Below are 16,399 nucleotides of genomic sequence, written 5' to 3' on the forward strand. Positions count from 1 at the left end.
CGCCTGGCTGGGCCTCCCAGGAGCTCATCATGAGACAAATTAACAAGGACTTTGTTAATTTGATGCAACCTCAGGTAGGAGGAGGTGGGCTAAAGGCTGAGTTTAGTCCTTTGAGGAGGTTTTCCTCCTGAAAGGTCAGAGGTGAAGAGGATTTTGCATTCACCTCCATCCATGGAAAAGTGGCCTTGTGAAAGACTGGCTCTTCAGCTGTTGGGGCTGCCTTTCTCCTGGGAAAGACCTTGAAGGTCTCAGTTGCCAAATGCAGCAAAGCTCAGGTGTTTGGAAGGCACACACACTTTGGGGACATCTCTCCATGGCTCTGGTGAGTGTCTCCTGGGCCTTCTCTGGCTCCAGTGCTCCAGAGGAGCACATGCAGCCAGTTCCATACTGGTACCAGTGCTGTGGTGGTGGTGGGCACCGTCCTGCCCTGAGGATGCCAAGAACCAGAGAGCTCTCCCTGTGCAGGGACTGGGCACAGCTGCTCCCGTGGTGCCAGGGAAGTGATGCTTGTGTGACAGCTGGAGGCAGCAGCTCTGCATTCTTGGAGTTTTTCTTGGAGTTTTGGCATAGGTTTGCTTCCAGAACCAGGCTGCTTCTCCCAGCAGCCTGCTTGTTCTCTCCCTCCTCACAACTGGAACGAAATCAGTCTGCCTGAGTTGCTGGAATGATTTTTGTGACAACCAAATGTGACAACTCAGGAGGAACAAGGAGGGCCACAGAGGTCCTGGGATTGTCAAAAGTCTGCCAAGCTCTGTCCCTGACCCTGCCACCACCCTGTGTGCATCCAGTCCTTTTCTAAGAGGAATTTATTAATCTTCTGCAGTAGTTTTCTGTCTGGCTGCTCCTTGTCAGGGTGAGGCTGGGGGAAACTGAGGTGGAACTGCCCCCTTTGGGCTGGGTTCCACACCTGCCTGCCTAGAGAGCTGTTCTGTAGGGAGCCTCTCCACATGGAGCCTTGCCCATCCCTGTTGCTGATTCAGGAGCAAACCACCCTGGTCAGAGTCCAGGAGGCACTTCAGGCTCTCCAGCAATCCACTGAGGCTGTCTCCATTAACTTGCAGTGTTAAAAAGGAGTTGGAGTCTCTGGTGCTCAGTTGGGAAGTGCTGCCTGTCCCTCTGCTGCCACCCCAGGATGCCACCAAGGCTGTGCTTTGATTTGCCTCCTTGGATTATTTTGATCTTAAATCACCTGGGAATGCCACAGGAGTTGGGAATCCTGTGTCCCCTGCTCCCTCCAGTTTATTAAAATCCCCCATCCATAAACAATGACTCTTCAAAGCTGTGTGCTGCAGAAGCTGCAGTGCTGGGTCATGTTTTATACATGGCCCTGCCAAAACCTGCTGCTCCTCTGGGGGCAGCTCAGATCTGGCCATCCTTGAAATAATGCTCAAAGCAAGGTGTCTCCTGCTTGTTCAGCAGAGCCTGAGACTCCTTTAAATAAAAATGTGACACTGGATTTTGTCAATGGGATCTGGTTTGTCCCTTGGAATGGGAATTATTCCTGACTGATGTCAGCAGTGCCTCTGGGATGGTGGGATTTAGCTGCAGATTAGCATGAGTTACTTGGTTTAAAGGAAGGCAGAAAACATGCCAGCCCAAGCAATTTGAACAAACTTTACATTTATCTATGTTGCAGGGACAGCGGGGAGCTCCTGCAGCCCAGGCTGGAGCTGTCAGTCAGTGCTGGTGGCCCTGTGTGGCACCCTCTCCCCCTTGGAAAGGGGCTCAGGAGATGGGAGAAGTCACTTTTTGTGCCCCTTTTGGGGAAGAAATGTGCTGGTTCCATGGTGACTGACTGGTGGGAGCTGGGGAGGGCTCAGGAGTCAGGAGTGAGTCAGTGCCTGTCTTGGTTCCTTCTGCTAAGGAAGGCAGGAGCCTCCCTTGAAATGGAAAATGCAAACCCCCTCCCTATGAATTATTATAATTTTTGAAATTAAGGGGCTCTCAGGTAAAGATATGGGAGTAGGAATAACAGTTCTTTCATAGGAAAACTAAAAATACAAATGCAATAGTACAAAAAAAGAAACGAAACCACTGCCAGAGTGAGAGCAGGCCCTGGCAGGCTGTGGGTCAGGGTGTGGCAGCAGTCCCATTCCATGGGGGCTCAGCCCTCCTGCAGTGCCAGCTGTGCTTCTGCTGGAGCAGGATCCTGGACAAGGCTGGAGTTTTCCTCTGGAGCTCCAGGGCTGCTGGAGATGGGCCTGGGCTCCCTCTGGGAATGCAGTGGGGCAGAAAGCTGCTCCTCTGGGAATGCAGTGGGCAAAGGCTGCTGTGGGGTTCCAAAGTCAGATTGGATCCAGGTAGGAATGCTTGGCTCCTCCCCTGGGCACAGCATCTCCCCATGGGATGATGGAATTTTCTCAGCCATGCAGGGACACTCAGTGGCCATGGACAGCAGAGATCTCCTGGAGGGAGGATTGGCTGTGGGAGAGATAAAGGAAAAACTGCCCAGGGAACAGCAGAGAACTGCCCCAGCTCTGACAGATGGGGACAGAACACACACATATCTCAGAACCCAGGACACTGTCCCTGGATGTGGTTAAAGAAACTGGACGTGGCACTCAGTGCCATGGTTTGTTCACTTGATGAGGGGGTGTTGGGTTGTAGGCTGGACTTGATGATCTCAAAGGTATTTTCCAGCCTGTGACTCTGTGAGACTCGAGCAGGAGCCCTGCACATCTGGACTGTCCCATCACTGCTGCACATTTCCCTTGGGTGGAATTGCAGCTATTTCCAGGTAATTATCTGGCATAAGCAGCTAAAATGTTGAACCAAACCCCATTCCTATTTGTGGTATTCACTGAGTAAAATATCTTTCAGCAAACTTGCTGTCCATGTATGTCTTCCATTCTTGGTGGGTTTTTGTTACCCTTTTCTGTCCCAAGATAAATAACCTGGAATGAGCGATCTCATGGTTTCAGATTCTGTATTATTTTTTGAGTGTTGCACTTTTCTTTCCTCTCTACCTTTTGCTGCCTGGCCTCCTCCAGGGATGTTGTTTTCAAGATTTATTCTTGCAGCTATTTCAGCAGGATGGCCAGCAGCAGGCATGGTGGGGGGGAAACCTCAGAATTTTCATGTTGCTTGACCTCAGGAGCCCCAAGTGTCAGGAACCCAATAATAAACACTGCCAAACCTTGGAGGATGGTGGGAGCTGGTGACCTTGCAGTGCATGTTTGGAGAGACTTGTGCTGCTATTTCAGGTCCCTGATGGTCTTTTTAAAATGCTGTGCTGCACCCTTGCATCTGATGGAGGTATGGGAGGTTTTTTTTATTATTTTTAAAAATTATATTCTGATTTAGAACCCAAAAGCCAATGAAATCCTTGAGGTTCCTTAAGGCTCCCCTCTTGTGAGTGTTTTTAATTCCTATGTGCTCATCCACCATTGCAGCAATGAACTTGGAAAGGCAGCACAGGGAAGTAATTATGGTAGATATTTAAAAAAATAATGCATCAAAAAATCATAGAGTTTGAGGAGTCTTGGGGTGTTGTGGGGGATACATCCTCAGCCCTGGTCTCTGTAGGATCAGCGTGTCTGTGCTTCCATGTGAAGTATTTTCTCACTTTATGTGCACTTTCCTATCCCTGCTTCCAGTTGAATTCCACTGTGTGCTGTCTGTGAGGGAGTCCCAGGGTGATTTGGGCTGCAGGGGACCCTAAAGCCCAGCCAGAGCCACCCCCTGCCCGGGCAGGGACACCTTCCACTCTCCCAAGTAGCTCCAAATCCCAATGTCCAGCCTGGCCTTGGGCACTGCCAGGGATCCAGGGGCAGCCCCAGCTGCTCTGGGCACCCTGTGCCAGGGCCTGCCCACCCTCCCAGGGAACAATTCCTTCCCAATGTCCCATCCAGCCCTGCCCTCTGGCAGTGGGAGCCATTCCTCCTTGTCCTGGCACTCCACCCCTTGTCCAAAATCCCACCTCAGCTCTCTTGGAGCCCCTTTAAGCCCTGGAAGGGGCTCTAAGGTACGAATTTTTGAAGATGTCCTGAGTTACCACCTTTATCTCTCTGTGAGTCCAGTTTGTCTTCAGTTTGCCAAGTCCTTGACCTTTCTGGTGACATCTTTTGGGAGATGCCAGGGGTGTTCCTCAGAACAAGGTATTTCCTTGTACCAGGAAGATTTTATTCACTGTGCAGCTTTTCCATGCCAGAACACTTTTGCAGCTGATTAGCCAAGCTTGGCTTGCTGATATTCTGGTCTGAGTTGGGAGTAATTCTGGTTTCACTACAGCTGTTTTGATACACAGTAATAGAAGAATGGAGCTCTGTGATAAATGGGGCTGTGACAGGGCAGGAGTCCTGGCAGATGGCACACCTGGTCCACATGGCTCAAAAGAAACCTTCTTGACCTCATGAAGTAACCTTAGACTTTATTATTCCTGAAAAAAAAAAAAAACAAAAAAAACCCAAAAAAACCAGGTTTTTCCTATTCTTTGTGTTCTGCAGGCTTGTCCAAAGGTTTCCCTGCAGGTATTTAGGCTGTGTATCTCAGGGAATGGGACACAGACCTTGGGGTGCTCCCTGTGCCCTCAGCCTGGGGGTGCTGTCACCTCAGTGGGCTGTGGGAGGCTGACCCCAGCTCAGCGGTGGCACAGAGGGGATGCCCAGGCTGTGGGTCAGCTCCTCCTGGGGCATTGTGCAGGCAGGCACAGTCCTGCTGCTCCAGGAGCTCTGTCTGTCACTTGGTGCTCCCTGGTCTCTGCTCTAAGGGGCTCATCCCGCTGGTGTTGGGGCAGCAGAGCCAAAGGCACTTCCTAAGCCTTCATGGCCAGGATTGTCTGATTGCTTGTTCTGTGTGCACTGCCAGCGTGTGTGAGTCCCTCTGCTCCAAAGCTCTGGAAGCCTTTGCAGAGTCTTTCCTGAGTTTACAAGTTCTTGGATGGGATTTTAGCTGTTTGTGGAAAATCTGAGCATCTTCTGCCAAGCCAGGGCAGACAGGCCCCAGGTCCAGGCACAAGGGTTCTGCCTTCCCTCTGGGAAGCCTCTTCCCTGCAATTCCTGGGAAAGGCAGCACAAACTCAAGCTGCACCAAGGGAAATATAGGCTGGGTATTAGGAAAGAGTTTTTCATGGAAAGAGTGATAAAGTTCTGGAATGGCTGCCCGGGGAGGTGGTGCAGTCCCCATCCCTGGGTGTGTTTAACAAAGCCTGGATGTGGCACTGGGTGCCAGGGTTTAGTTGAGCTGTTGGGGCTGGGTTGGACTCCATGATCTTGGAGGTCTCTTCCAACCTGGTCATTCTGTGAATTCTATGAAACCAAACTGGTTGGCTTTGACATAATCTGTGTTTTTCAGGAGCTTCCTCTTCCCCTGGGCATCTTTTGGATGTTTTCTGTAGTGAAGAGAGCCCACCCCCAGTGCCAGCAGCTTTCTGACCAGCGGAGTCTCTGGAATGTGAAATCCAAGAATGAAATCCCCCCCACACTCAGACACTTTTGCTGCCCATCCAGGCAGCTCTGCTCACAGCCCTGTCCCTTCTGCTGCTGCTCATGTGTAATGCTGAAGATCCAGAGCTATTTTTGCATCTTCAATTAATTAAGAAAGGAAGGGTAGATTATTTTCTAAATACCATCTTTAGGAAGAAGAGACTTCAGTGAAACTTCATTCCCCTGGCTGCCTTTGTCCTGTGGTTGATGATTATTTTTAAACTGCCCATCATATTGTGAACAGGGTTGTTGTAAAGTTTTTTTGCAGCTGTCAAAATGTCAATTCTAATGAAAATCTCCACAGACACGCCATACCTAAGTGATTTAAGCCTTTAGGCTAAACAGGCTGCTGGTAAAATGCTGCTCATATTCAGATGAGTCAGAAAGGTTTGTGTGTGTCTTTTTTTAAAATATAATTTTGTTTGGTTGGAATGTCTTCATCAAAATTGGTTGCTGAAAGGTTTCCCCCCCCCTTTTTAAAGGCTAAGCAGCTGCCTGTCAGCTCACCCCAGAGCTGCTTGGAATTCAGCATCTTACATAGCAGTCACATTTGGGAAAAGGGAAGTTCCTGTGTAATAACAATAATTGAAAATTAATAGTAGATTAAATTAATACATAATTAGAAAACACTAATGCTCCCTGTGAACAGAGGCTGATTCCTACAGGAGCCTTATGAACTGAAGAGGGAAAGTGGATGATGCTTTCCCTGGGCCCTGTCTATTCCAGCCTGCAGAACATTAAAGCAATTATAATTTCACAGAGGTTTGATCTGGAATTGATTTCTTTGTGATAATTCAATTTGGAGCCTTGCTTCCTCTGGGGGAGCAAACGACAGAAGATGAAGTGTGTAATTCCTGAGCTGTGTCCTCAGGCCTGGGGAGGCTGGAACCCACCCAGGGAGGGACCTGGATGGAGCCTGGGACCTCTTAGAGCTTCATCAGGAGGTCATCAATAGCAGCTTCGCTGGGTGAGAGGTGGGGTTTGAGTCCCTACATCCTTTAGCTGTGCCAGGGGGGCTCAGGCTGGATCAGGGAAAGGCTCTTCCCCAGAGGGTGCTGGCACTGCCCAGGCTCCCCAGGGGATGGGCACGGCCCCGAGGCTGCCAGAGCTCCAGGAGCGTTGGCACAGCGCTGCCAGGGATGCCCAGGGTGGGGTTGTTGGGGTGTCTGTGCAGGGATGGGGCTGGGCTGGGTGATCCTCTGGGCCCTTCCCAGCTCAGGAGATTCCCTGATTCTCTGATCCTTGCTGGGAGTGTATCCCTAGAATCTTTGCCCATCTGTTTCACAGGCTGTGGTGAAAAATTCTTGAGGGTTTTCCACCACATGAGCCTGACCTGGTGTTTCCAGCCTGTCAGCTGGTTTGGATTCATCTGATCTCCACAGAGCCTCCATCACCTTGGCTGCAGCTGGTAGAGGCAGGGCCTTTGGTGCTGATGATCATGGAATCCTGGAATGGTTTGTGTTGGAAGGGACCCTAAAGCCCATCCAGTGACACCTTGCCATGGCAGGGACACCTTCCACTGTCCCAGGGAGCTCCAAGCCCTGCCCAGCCTGGCCTTGGGCACTGCCAGGGATCCAGGGGCAGCCCCAGCTGCTCTGGGCACCCTGTGCCAGGGCCTGCCAGGGAAGAATTCCCTGCTAATATTCCCTCTAACCCTGCCCTGGGCCAGCCACTGCTGCCCATGGGGATGCAGGAATGTGCTCTCCTGCTGTTCCACTGGGGCACAGCAGATTTGCTGCTGCCAGGCTCTGAGGGGCTTGTGAAGGCTCTTTCTCAGTAGCCAGCCCTGGGGTTTGTGATAAAACAAAGAGATGAGGAGGAGGAAGAGAGGAAAGAAAACGAAGCACAGGACAGCAAAATATGCAGAGGCAAAGCGAATCCAAGGCAGCAGGGAAAATTGGGACCTCGTGAAAAATAATGATAAAGTTTGCTAAGCAGCTGCTGAGCTCCATCCCTCCCCTCCCAATTAGCTTGCATTAGTGGCTTGTGGGAAGCACCACAGCCTGCTGAAACTAATAGAGGCAGAAAGAGCTATTCCTTGGTGAATTTACTTTCTTCTTGGCCCAACACAACATTTAACTTTTATTTCCATTGCTTTGTGCACAAACCCCCTCTATTTCCCTGATCTCTGAGGCTGTGTGTTTGGGAATCCTGGAGGAGCTACTCGGGCTGGGGTTTTGTTTCTAATTCTGTTTGTGTGAGTTGTGACTTCAGCTGCTCCTCTGTTCCAGGGCTTCAAAAAAAAAAAAAAAAACAATAAATGGAACCTGTTCAGAAAGGAAAGAAATTGAGAGACTTCTAGCTTTAATTGCATTCATTAGGCTTGGTCATGATAATAAGGGGGTGTTAGGGAAGGATGAATTTAAAAAATCCATTATTTCAATCAAAGATAGGCAGGGAGGGTTCATGGCTGATTCCATAACACTTCTCAGTAGTGAGTGCTTATTCAATGAGTGCATTTATTTTGATCTATCTTATCTATTTAGTGAGGGGGACAAAAAAAGCCACCTTAGCCCTGCAGTTGTACCTTGGACTGGTTTGGCTTGGAGGGAGCTTAGAGCTCATCCCATTCCACCCCTGCCATGGGCAGGGACACCTCCTACCAGCCCAGGCTGTCCAAGCCCTGTCCAGCCTGGCCCTGGGCACTTCCAGAGCTCTCTCCTCGCTGCTGTGGGCACACAGAGGGGTGACCCCAATGAGTTTTCATGGGGGGGGGGTGCTGTTGGTGTGGGGAGCTGAGGTTTCCCCACTGCAGCTGCTGGGGGGACACAAGAAGTTTCCATGGTGGAAACTTGAGGGAAGTTTCCTAAGAGGGGATGTGGGAAGCCCTAAGGGGCAATCTCAAGCCCCAAGCCCTGGGATTAGGGGTTCTCACTGACCCAGTTGCCAGAGGAAGGGATGTGACACCTCATGGGGCTCTGTGGTTCTCCACAGCTCCCTAAGGGTGCAACCAGCCTGGCTTTGGGCTTTGCTCCCAGGGGATGAGTGACAGGACAAAAAGAGATGCCCTCAAGCTCTACCAGGGAAGATTTAGGTTGGATATGAGGGAAAACTTCTTCCCTGAATGGATTGTCAAGCATTGCAACAGCTGCCCAGGGCAGTGGTGGAGTCACCGTCCGTGGGGGGATTTAAAATCCCTGTGGCTGTGGCACCTGGGGACATGGTTTAGTGTGGCCTTGGCAGTGCTGGGGAGTGGTTGAACCTGATGAGCTTGGAGGTCTTTTCCAACCTGAATCACTCAGTGATCCTTTGGCTGTGGCAGCTCCTCACTGCGATCCTGCCTGGGGTGTCCCAGCCATGATCAGCCCAAACAGGCTGGACCTGCAGCGAGGAATTTGGGGCTGAATGGCTTCTAATAGAGGGGAACCTTTTAGGTCACCTCTCCGGGATTCCTTTGAAGGCCTCTCCCACAGAGCAGTGCCCTGAGCTGCTGCTGGTGCCAGGTGTGATGAGCAGCCCCCACTGCTGCCTGTGGAGAGCTTCTGGAGCTGGGGATTTGTCTGTAAGAAATTCTAAATGCTTCAGTGTGTGACATCTTGACAAGAACATCTGACAGACTCAAAGTAGTGCTCACAGAATAAAAACAAATTTCGAGAATTTGGTGGTTTCCACTTCAGTGAGGGGGTTTGCAGTGCCATTCACATAGCTGGGGATGGCAATAAAGTGACACATAAAATGGGTTGTTTTGCTGCTTATTTTGTTGCCTTGAAATACTGATTAAAAAAAAAATCAAACTGGCTTTTTTTGCTTTCACATTTCTCATTAGAAAAGAGCCCCTCAAACTGTACATTTTCTTTCAGGAAAAGGGAAAGTTTTGTTGAGGTTTCTTTCATTTTTGTAAAACCCCAGGTGCTGGGTTTGCTGCTCATGTGGGTGCTGTGGCTTGGGCTTTCTCTGATCTGCATTTTTCATTCTTAAAATGAAAAGGGACAGAGCAGGATTATTTCTTTCACAGAATCTCAGACTGGTTTGAGTTGGAAGAGACTTAAAGCTCATGCAGTGCCACCCCTGGCATGGGCAGGGACACCTTCCACTGTCCCAGGTTGCTCCAAGCCCCATCCAGCCTGGCCTTTCTCTCTGCAGATTAAATGTGTCCAGAAAAGGAATTTTGGTCAACTGCAGGTCCACTGCTGGAGTTAATGTGGTACCTGGGCAGTGGTGGCTCTGTGCCTGCCCCTGCTTGGGCACAAAGTTATTAAACATTAAGTTTAATAAGTTACTAATAACACAACGTTACTGAACTTTGTGTCCTGAGCAGGTTCCATGTGGAGCAGGTGGCTTGCCAGGGGGAAAGGGCTGTCTGGACACTTTTTTCCCCAGCCAGCAGTGGACACAAAGAGGCTGTTCCTGGCCAGAGCAGCTCTCAGTGCTGGGCTGCAGCACCAGGCTGCTCTCTCCTGTTGTCACCCCCAGAAAGGATGAAAATGCATCCCAAAGGGTCACACCTGCTCTGACAGCTCATTTTTCATCTGGCACCAAGATGAATCTGTGTGATAACAAGCTCCAATATGCTAGAAGAATGTTGTTTAAAGCAGCTGGGTCAAATTGAGCTAATTGGCTCTGACCTCACTAATTCAAGACCCCAATTAATTTGATGTATTTTGAGGGCTGGGCTTTGCTGCTCTCCAGGGCACAGCCCAGCTCTGGGTTGTGTAAAAGCAGCTGGATGCTGGGCAAGGACTTTGGGACCAAAGTGAGTGATGGCTTTGTACCTAGAGCTGCCTGTGGCTGAGGAGTGACTCCATCAAACCTGCTCTTTCATCAAAGGCTAAATGTTGGTGATAGCTGAAATGAAAACCTGGGGAGGCTGCTTGCTCAGAGGTTGGCATCCTGGCACTCTCAGCAGACATTAACTGGGACTGGACCCTCCCCAGCTTGGCAATGGGATGAGCACAAGGCTGCCTCAAACATTGCCTTGAGCTAGTTCAGATTTTTCACCTGTGAAAAGAAGCCATCATTGCTTAGAGGTTCTGATTCTGCAGAGGGATTCACACTCGCAAGGAGCAGTCCTTGTAGGTGGAATCCTCAGACTCCTCCTGGAGTTTCATGCTTGGAGGCACCACAGCTGCAATATCCCAGGAGCTGCAGCTGGATCTCACCTGAGCCATGTGCACACAGGTTCCTTCCAGTGCTTCCTTCAAGCCCTGTTGGGCACATGGCTCTAAACCCTTCCCTCCAGGGCTGCACCCCACGTGCAGTCAGCTGCTGGGAATTTGTCCTTCGCTGCTGGAGCCACAGGCTTTGTTTCTTGCCTGCTTTGTGTGCAGGGGTGGATTGAAACAAGATATTGTGCTGCTGGAGGCAAGGTGTGCACTGGATTCCTTCACCATGTGGTGAAATGAGAGGTCAGTGTGTCTTGGGAGAGATCCCCAGGTGATGCCCCATGGCAGCATCCTGGGCAGGGAGGGGTGATGCTCCCGGCTGTGTGTCCTGTATCCCACTCTTGCCTTGCTCTGACCCCCTGATAAGGCACAGTGTGGTTACATTTGGGGATCTGAAGTGCTGAGCTGCTTTTAGAACTCTTTAAAGAAGAAAGGAATTGGGAGATTGTAAGCTGAGGAGCTGGATCCTGGCTAGGAGGCACCTGAGCTTCTGGAATTTGGGGTAGGTAAGGGCAGCAGCTCCAGGATCTCATAGGGGTGTTCTGCTTGGCACCAGCACTGAGCTGGGAGAGGAAGAGGGAGCCTATGGGTTTGGGAGCTGGGATCTCAGCCTGTGCTCTGGTAATCACAGAATTATGGAGCATCCTCAGCTGGGAGGGACCCAGAGGATCACCCAGCCCAGCCCCATCCCTGCACAGACACCCCAACAGCCCCACCCTGGGCACCCCTGGCAGCGCTGTGCCAACGCTCCTGGAGCTCTGGCAGCCTCGGGGCCGTGCCCATCCCCTGGGGAGCCTGGGCAGTGCCAGCACCCTCTGGGGAAGAGCCTTTCCCTGATCCAGCCTGAGCCTCCCCTGGCACAGCTCCAGCCATTCCCTGGGTCCTGTCCCTGTCACAGAGAAGAAATCGGTGCCTGCCCCTCCCCTGCCCTTAGGGAGGATGGTGAAGAAGGATAAAGGGAAAGCCTCTCTCACTTCCCCTCTGCCCACAGAGCTGCCCTCTTGGACCAGTGTGGATCAGTGGGACCAAACCTCTCCGCACAGCCCTAAGTCCTTGGGAAGGGCTTGCTTTAGAGGCTGCTTAGAGCAGCAGTGGCCCTGTGGGATGCTGCACGTGATGCTGCAGTGAGGCAATGCCTCTGTGCTCTGCTCCTGCTGCCCCTGCATGCTCAGCTCCTTTCTTTCCCCCTGCCAGGCTCCTCTGCCCCCCAGATCTTCTGTTTCTGTCCTTGCTTCACAGTGGGCACCTCCATCTGCAGCCAGGGAGGTGGCATTGCCCATCCCAGGATCTCTGACCCACTGGGTACCAGTCCCTCCGTGGTTCAGTGTTGCCTTGGTACCTGGTAGTGATCAGCCTGAGCCCTATTGGAAACTTTTCCCAGTGTCCCAGGGGACCTGCAGGCTCCTGGTGTGAGGGAACTGCTCATCTGCACACCTGGATCCCTGGCCTGGTGGAGAAATGCCTGTTGGAGCCTGCTGAGCTGGAGTGAGGAGGGCACAGATGCCCAGGGCACTGCTGCAGCCTCTCTGCATCACTGATCAGCCAGGCCAGGAGCACAGGGGGTTTGAGCTGTACTGGAGAAAAAATCCCAGGAATCCTCTGCTCTGCTGCAGATCTTAAGGAGACATTACAGCCACAGTCTGGGTGAGAAGGAAGTGGAATATGGGATGATCTTTAGGGCTCAGGGCAAATTGAGCAGTGTTTTTCCTATGAGAGAGCTGAGGTGGAAAGCATCATTTCTACAAATGGGAAGAAATAAGGGGAATTTCCAGGTGTTGGGAAGCTGGGGGGGGAGGGTCTCTATGAACCTCTCTGGGAGGAGAGGAGATGTGGCACAGCAGCCAGAGGAGATGTGAAGCCTCTGTGAGCTCTGGCTGCTTTTCCAGGCACAGCAGTGCCACCAATTCATTGTCCCTGCTCTCTGAGCTGGTTAATTTATGGAGCAGCCCAGCATGCAAGAAGGGCTGATGCATTTTGATTTTTGTCCAGTTTTGAACTGGCACCATAGTTTATAAAGACTAAACATTTATTTTGTAGAATGAGAGAGAAAAATCTTCCAGGTCCACATGGAAGGGTGGATACTGGTGCCAAACAGATCCAAACCACATTTGGAATCCTATGACTTGAATGTGGCCAGTAACATGGAATCTAAATGAGAAAAGAGGGGAGCAGTTGTGTGGATTTTACTATTTTTATTGTCCCAGTGCTTCCTCTTTAAGCTCAGCGAAATATACCCCCCCATAAAAGCACTGTGGGGTTTGGATTTGGTTTTGTTTGGGGTTTGTAAGAGTAGGGAATAGCTGTATGTCCATGACTGTTACTCCTCCTTGCCCATACATCCCAGGAAGGAAGCCAGGCTTGACCTGCAGGGTTGGGTTTCTGTAGAAGGGACCTTGTGCCCAGTGGCACAACTTGGCTGGGCATAAAATATCTTCTGGAAACTTGGTCTTGTGGATAGATGATGATGGCTTTTTTCGAGAGGAGAGACCACAGAGACAGCAGGACACCACGTGGGTGAGGGATGCTGTCCTGGTGGCACCTCCTCTGGGATTCTGGCAGGTTGTTGTGTGGGATGTGACATTCCAAGTGCAGGTGTGGCTCTGCAGGTGGAGCCAGGGCAGCTGGAAAAGTGGTTTGGGCTCCCTGGAAGTAAGAGGTGCAATAATGGAGGTGAGACTGTACTTAGTAAACCATGTTTAACGTGGTTTCAGTGTTAACATTTAAATGTTGAACAGGCAGACTTTGAGTGGGGCTCAGGTCTCTTCTTGACTTGTGTCTCATTTGCAATCCTAATGAATTCCAGGGGTGCTGGATCACCAACATTGCCCGGGTGGTTTTGAAAAGCCAGGCCCAACAGCAGGGGGGAATCAGAGAATCACAGACTGGTTTGGGTTGGAAGGGACCTCAAAACTCATCCAGGTCCACTCCTTGCCATGGGCAGGGACACCTTCCACTGTCCCAGGCTGCTCCAAGCCCTGTCCAGCTTGGCCTTGGGCACTGCCAGGGATCCAGGGGCAGCCACAGCTGCTCTGGGCACCTGTGCCAGGGCCTGCCTGCCCTCACAGGGAACAATTCCTTCCCAATATCCCATCCATCCCTGCCCCCTGGCAGTGGGAGTCATTCCCTGTGTCCTGTCCCTCCAGGCCTTGTCCCCAGTCCCTCTCCAGCTCTCCTGGAGCCCCTTTAGGCCCTGCAAGGGGCTCTGAGCTCTCCCCGGAGCCTTCTCTCCTCCTGGCTGAGCAATTCCAACTCTCTCAGCCTTTCCTCAGAGCAGTGGGGCTCCATCCCCTGCAGCATCTCTGGGGGAATCTCCTCCTCTGCACTCCCTCCAACAGCTCCAGGTGCTCCCCGTGCTCAGGACCCCAGAGCTGGGGCAGCATTGGAGGGGAAAGTCTCCGCTCCACACACACAACCAGGAATCCCAAGTTGATATTCCTGCCTCAACAAGACCTTTACACTTTCTAACCAGCACAGATCTGCTCTACTGCAAGAATCAGAAATACTCTTCCAAGCTGTTTTGCTCTTCCCTTAAGCCAATGGGAATAGGAAATCAATTTAAGACAAATTGGGCTAAATCAACCTAAGGAGGATGCTCTTTGAAATCAGGGAATGTCCTGGTTTGAAAAGCCAGGTGTCTGCTAAGGAAGACAGGAGCCTTCCTTGAAATGGAAAATGCAAACCCCCTCCCTCTGAATTATTATAATTTTGAAATCAAGGGGCTCTCAGGCAAAGAGATGGGAGTAGGAATAACAGTTCTTTACTAGGGAAGAAAATAAAATAAAATAAACAATGCAGTAATACAAAACAGCCCTGCCAGAGTGAGAGCAGGCCCTGGCAGGCTGTGGGTCAGGGTGGTGGCAGCAGTCCCATTCCATGGGGGCTCAGCCCTCCTGCAGTGCCAGCTGTGCTTCTGCTGGAGCAGGATCCTGGACAAGGCTGGAGTTTTCCTCTGGAGCTCCAGGGCTGCTGGAGATGGGCCTGGGCTCCCTCTGGGAATGCAGTGGGGAAGAAAGCTGCTCCTCTGGGAATGCAGTGGGCAAAGGCTGCTGTGGGGTTCCAAAGTCAGATTGGATCCAGGTAGGAATGCTTGGCTCCTGCCCTGGGCACAGCATCTCCCCATGGGATGATGGAATTTTCTCAGCCATGCAGGGACACTCAGTGGCCATGGACAGCAGAGATCTCCTGGAGGGAGGATTGGCTGTGGGAGAGATAAAGAAAAAACTGCCCAGGGAACAGCAGAGAACTGCCCCAGCTCTGACAGATGGGGACAGAACACACACATATCTCACAGCCCAGGACAGGGAAGTTCTTGTATCTCCTCCACTGGCACCTTGGCACTGAGCTGCTCATGAGGATGGTGGCTTGGGGCTGGTCAGGATGTGCTGAGCCCTTTGTGGAGCTACCACAAACCCTGCTGGTGTGTTGGGAGGTGAAGGCATTGCTGCTGCTCTGGGAGGGAGGCACAGTCCTTGGCAGGTGTTCTCTCTGGACAGCAGTGCCCAGGAAGGTGGCTCTGGCTGTGTCTGAGGGACACAGGTGTTTCCCCTTCACTCTCAGGGTGATTCCAGAGGGGAGTTCAGCTGGCAGTGTCCATTACCAGAGCCAGGCATGGCTACAGCCCTGTAAGGCACCTTTGCCCTGTAATTATCTTGAAGGCAATTACCTTTCTCCTGTAATTACCACGTTACACCCACTCCCATCTCCTGTGGCTCTTCCCTCCCCCTGCGCCGACACAGGCTGAGCGTCCCCTTCACTGCCAGAGAACGGATGGACAGTCATTCTCCTGGGGAGGGGTGGGGAGCAGGAGGGATTTGTGTCAGGACCCTCTTGGATCAGGGTTCCATATCTGCTGGCTGCAGGAGCAGAGCCCAGCAGGTTCCTGTTAATCCACAGCAGCTCCACCTCTGCGAGGGCACAGCAGGAGTGTCACTGCAGAGATGGCAGAGGGGAGGGGGGACTGGCTCTCCCTTCCCACTCCCAGATCCTGTTTCCAGGATCCAAGCTCTCATCTGTGCATGGGCTTACCCAGCCCTGTGGGAAGGACCACACTGAGCAGAGATCCCCTGCTCTGTGCTGAGGAGGAGCCTGCAAAGCAGGAGTGCCCAAAACGGGGGGGGTTGGGGGGAACTGGGGTGTGGGCAGAGCAAGGAGAGGGTGCTGGGGCTGGTCCAAGCTGCTTTGGCAAAGAAGGAGCTCAGGACCTGAGTTAGACCTTTCACACTGGTGGTGGGTCCTTGGAACAGGGGAGAAGCCCATGTTGGGGTGCTGCCTGAGGGGGACCCTCTCCAAAACCTTTGGGGGTGTGCTCAGGCCGTCCCCTCCGTGCACCCACCTGCCTCCATCCATCTGGGCCAGCAGCAGGCACGTGTGTCCAGCAGTAAAGTGAGCCAGGAGGGCCCTGCAGAGCTGCTGAGCCAGCAGGGGACAGCTCCAGCTGCCTCGTGGCTTGGCTGACCCTGGCTGACCTGGCAGGTCCCCCTGCACAGCCCCACTGTGCTGGGGACACTGGGGGAAGAAGTGGGGTTCTTAGCAGAGCTGCTCCTTTGTGGAGGTCAGAACTGTGTTGGGATGCAGGTGCTGAGCTGGATTTGGAGCCGCTGTGTGAGCAAGGTTTCACATCCCATCCCTGAGTCCTGACCATCGGTGTGATCTGCCACAGAGTGAGGGGCTGGGTGAGCAGCTCCTGGTGTTTTTGTGCAAGGTTTGAGTTGCAGAACTAGTGGGGAGCTGCAGGGGTGCCCACAGTAGATGTTACAGCTAGCACACCTGCTGTTCTGGTTTAGTGAGTAGTTTTGGATTAAAACTGGAGGATTTCTGTGTTCTTCACTTCTTTTAAGTGAAGTGAAAATGAACTTCTGCCCTAAGTCCATCTAC

The 16,399-nt window shown here is 51.9% G+C and overlaps 1 protein-coding gene across 5 annotated transcripts in view; it reads left to right on the forward strand.

The window, feature by feature from the left end:
* RALY (RALY heterogeneous nuclear ribonucleoprotein) overlaps positions 1–16,399 on the forward strand; it is a 129,832-nt gene that overhangs the window by 13,656 nt on the left and 99,777 nt on the right. The gene's annotated exons all lie outside the window — the stretch shown is intronic.

This window comes from Vidua chalybeata, chromosome 17, assembly GCF_026979565.1.
Source record: "Vidua chalybeata isolate OUT-0048 chromosome 17, bVidCha1 merged haplotype, whole genome shotgun sequence".
Lineage (NCBI taxonomy): Eukaryota > Metazoa > Chordata > Aves > Passeriformes > Viduidae > Vidua > Vidua chalybeata.